The sequence below is a fragment of the Cynara cardunculus genome (genome assembly GCF_001531365.2).
Source record: "Cynara cardunculus var. scolymus isolate 2C chromosome LG 8, CcrdV1, whole genome shotgun sequence".
Lineage (NCBI taxonomy): Eukaryota > Viridiplantae > Streptophyta > Magnoliopsida > Asterales > Asteraceae > Cynara > Cynara cardunculus.
In genome coordinates, this window is record NC_037535.1 from 8,512,327 (window position 1) to 8,517,144 (window position 4,818).

Here is a 4,818-nt window from a genome sequence, read left to right on the forward strand (position 1 = left end):
TCATATCTTTTCTAGTTGTAACACCCCACATCATACATTGCATTTAACACATACTTCATTCAAAACAAATACATGTATTACACCACTTAGGTCCCAAAGTACAAGAAATTATCGTACAAAATACATAGCCCAAAAATTCCAAAATACAAGTTCTTGTATTGATCAACATTATCTACAAAACTAGATTCATCATAAACTAATCTCCACATAGATATGCACATCGGAAAATATTACATTTTCCCCTTCCCCTTACCTTCGTGTAACCCAACAATTCCTGCAATACATATTTAGAAAGACAAAATGAGGGTTAGATCGGAAGGTGTAGTGAGATCCCCTTTTCCATGTATTTACAGGGTGAATAGGGGTGCTCAAAAACCCAACCAACCCGATCAACCCAACCCAACCCAGCGCGAAATAATCCAACCTGAAGCAACCCGATGTCTAATCGAGTTGTAAAATTTTCAAACCGTAGGTATTGGGTTGATATTGGGTTACTGTGAGTCCACAATATGATCAATCTTCATTTATCTTCATACAATCCATGGCAGATGAGTATGAACAATAAGAACATGTAAGGAGACTTGAGAGGAAAAGTCAACACAGTCAAAGTTTTATAAATCCCTCAATTGAACATACGATTTACAATGAAGCTCTCCTTCCAATTACACTAAAGACAAAAGCTTATATAGGGTCAAACTATTAACCCTTCTAGTTAAAGTCAAACTGACAAGAAAAGTCAAACATGCTATCTATAGAATTATAGAAAATATTAACCTTTCAAGACGAATACAATTTAACACTAAAATTCAATCCCAACATTCTCCCCCTTTGTATTCAGGCTTGAAAGAATTTGTGCACTTTGAATATCATTTGAACTTTGTCAGTTTAAGCACTTTATGACTTCTTTAAAAACTTCAAAACAAACTTCACTTTGAAATCTTCAGACGATCTTTTGTTGAGAAAGTCTTCTAACATTCTCCCACTCGAATATAGAACAAAAACAATCTTCTCTTTTGACAATGAAGAACAATATCAGCAACAATATTTCAGAAATGATCCTCAAGATATGATCTTCAAATAATCTTCAGATAAACAAATTTCTAACATTCTTCCCATAAATGAATTTCTTCCGATAAAATTTCACAAACATTCTCTTTCAAAATTAAACATTCTCTTTGTTGAGAAATCTCTATCAGTAAACTTCTGTAAAGATGAGATCTTCGCATTCAACATCTCTCAAAACAATGTAGCACAGGAATAATCTTCAGTAATAATCTTCAGTCATATTTCTTTAAGTCTGTTGATCCCAGATCTCTCAATAACACTAATAATCTAGTTAAGAATAACCAAATTATAGTGTTTTAATGGAGAAAGTGATGAACACTCAAGAATGAATTATAAACAATAAAGAACAGTCTTGAGCGTCAAAGGTCTCACTTTATTAATGAGAAAAAAATGTAAAAAAGACATTCAGTACAATAGGCCTAATCACCTATTTATACTAGTAAGCTAATTAGAAGATAACTATCTATTGAGACTTTTTAGCTAATTTTATATTAACAGATAATGTTTATCTAAACTATTGATAAGCTTTAATATTAAGATAAACTTGAAGTGTAGTTGTCGACTTGTCATCTCCAGCTGTCTTCCATGGTATGATGAATCATCCTTATCTTTAAATCTTCAACGTATATTGCTGAATAATTCTCTAAGTGTTGTTGACCAGAGGGGCGATGAAGATGCTCTTTCCATCGCATCCCTAGTTGTCCATCGGCCCTCTGGTTGTTCTCTAGACTTAGCCAATTCTGCCTTGATGTCTTCATCGGTCTTCTGGTTCTTCATCACTTATTGTTTTTCATTACTTTTTCACTTTATGAATTATGAGGTTTAACAATCTCCCCCTAAGTAATGAAAGAACAAACATATAGACTAATCTAGAAACAATTGTGAAAAACAAAGACTAATCTAATAGAAAAATATCAAATTCTAAATTTTCATTGGATGATGAAATTCTTACAATACTGGAATCAAAAGACATCATTTTAAGGAAAAAATTTACAAGTCATAATGATCTACCTTGAAATATTTCCCTGAAGCGCATAAGCAGTCTTCGATAGCCTATGACTGTCGATATCTCATGGATGAGTTGACTCCCTTCTTCTCTTGGCACGTGATTTCTACCAAGTCTTTCTCTGATGACTTTCTGAAACCATTCAAGTGTATCCGATGAATACTTGAATGCCTCAGTTAGTCTGAAGAATTTCTTTGCCCCAAACTCATTCTTGTAAACAAGTCCAAGCTCGGGTTGAGTTAAGACTGAGGCATATCTCTTCTCCTGCAGGCCTGGGAAGTCTTCCTTTGGTGGAGCGCAGGAGAGTCTTTTGATGCCTAAGCGAAGAGCAATTTCAAAATCACTCTTGGCTCGATGGTTTACCAGGGTCTCTATTGTCTTCACCACCCCTCTGTTTGCCATCCCAAATCTGATGTCGTGATCCTGTCGCTGAGTTGTGTATGCATAAAGCTCGATCAAGTCATAGGGATTGAGGTTGATGAGGTCATTTTCTTTGAACACGCTGATTTGACTATGTTCTCTTTCCACTGTGAACTCGATGTATCGTATGGCTCTATTGGCGAAGGTCCTCACTTTTAGATCCATGACCCTCCTTATCCCATCATTTGAGAAGACAGCCTGGGGTGCTTGGGTGGTCTGTCTATTAAACCTATGGTGTAGGAGGTCCATGGACTCTAGCGATAAAATCGGAGGATTGATGGTCAAACTTTCATCGCGGTCGTGATACAAATGTTGATGGATGTTTTCCATCATAATGGGTTCCCTGGGTGGCAACTCTGGACATCTCCGCAGTGACTCCATATTCTGTATAATTTCATCGACCAGGCTCTGTAGAGGTTGCCTTGACGAAGAGGGAATATCCGCTTGCACCACGGGTGGTTGGGTTGAGGGTTGTGTATGTGTTGGTGAAGATATGGTTTCTTGTTGGATTGATTCGGCTTGGGTTGGTTCTGGTTCATTGGGTTCGGTTTGGGTGGTTTCTGGTTCATGGGGTTCTGTTTGGATTTGAGGTTGTTGGGGGTGATGAAGGTTGGATTATTATTGGTTCTGGTTATATGGATAAGGTGGTGAAGGGTTCTGTGGTGCGAGGAGTTGGTGAAGGAGTTAAGGGTAGGTTTGGTGTAGGTGATGGAGTAAAAGGTAGGGAGGTTGGGTTTTCATCGGTTGAGGAACTCAACACGATGGGTTTTGGGGTTGTAGCAAAGGGAACATGTATCTTTTGTACACCTTCAGAGGGCAGAGCCTCTGGTTCCCTTGCTTGGGTTCCTTCGATTGAGGGTGGTGGTGTTCGTGATGGTCGTGGTGGTGGTGCAGCAGATTTTGTTTGTTGTGTAGCCACGACCTATGTCTCCTCCTCATGAGGTCCAAGACCTTGATCATCGGGGTCTTGGTCTTCATATCGTGGCCTCTTGTGTTGGCGGCTGCTGGAGCAAGATGCTCTGCTCCTATTCTTCTTTTTGTCCTTTCTGAAGGATGCAAGATACACCTTCAGGACTGCCTGTCGTCGGCTCTCCTCCATCGTTTGAAGGAGAGAAGTGGTGCGCCTTTGTTCATCGGCCAGGTTCTGTGAGAGAACCCTGGTCAGATGAATGGCGCGATAAACGAATTTGGCACTTATCTCATTGAAAGATGAGACAAGTGCCTTGGACAGAGCCCTTATATCGGCTCTGGTTGCGAACTCTATGGTTAAGGATGAGGCTTGTGGTGGCACGGAGGTGGTGGTGGACGTAGATAGAGGGATAGGAAGGTTGGTGATGAGATTTCTTGTAATATTCGGGTTATTAAATAAGATTTAATAATTTAAATCTTTACTTTTATGTAAATATTTCATATTATTGTGCATGTGAGTGTGGAATTGTGATGGGAGGCGGTTTATGCACTTGCTATTTATAGCAAGTGCATATGAAAGGAAAGATTTTGTTGTTGGATATTCTGGAGAACAAAAAAAATCAATTGAGAGTAAAGACTGAAGGAGGATTTGCAGACTTGAATTCAATCAAAAATCAAAGGTGAGTGTATTAAAGCTTTGAGTATAAATTGTTTGCATACAAATCAGTAGTTATTGGAACTGGTTATTATTACATTATTGTGCGGATATTCCTTAAATCGTCCAAGTGTTGACCTGTTTATTCTTAAACCGCTCAAGTATTGTCCGGACTCAACCCTAAACCGGTCAAGAGGTGATCGGATAAATCATAAATCGCTCAAGAGGTGACCGGAACTCATTTAAATCGGTCAAAGGTTGGGCGATCTATTGTCCGGATTGTTTTAAATCGGTTAAGTTGTGAGCGGGGTATTGTCCGGACTTGTTATCCGGACAAAGATATTGACTTAATTCTAAGTGTTAACTAGACAAAACTTATACGAGGTGTTGTCCGGATTGTTGACCGGAGATAATGGTTACTTTTGATATTCTAAGTGTTTGTCTGGATTTCATATCCGGACAAGGTTGACCGGACTTCAAATCCAGTTAAAGTGTTAAAAAAAACTTAGAGATGTAATGGCGGTGTAACCGCGAGAGAGATGTAATGGCGGTGTAACCGCGAGAGAGATGTAATCGCCGTGTAACCGCGAGAGAGATGAAATGGCGGTGTAACCGCGAGAGAGATGTAGTGGCGGTGTAACCGCGAGAGAGAAATGTAATAYACCGCGAGAGAGAGATGTAATAAGTTGATGTGTCAGAACAGGTTTGATTCTGAACTGATTGTTTGGAAAGTATGTTGTTTGTTTGGGATTTATACACTCAC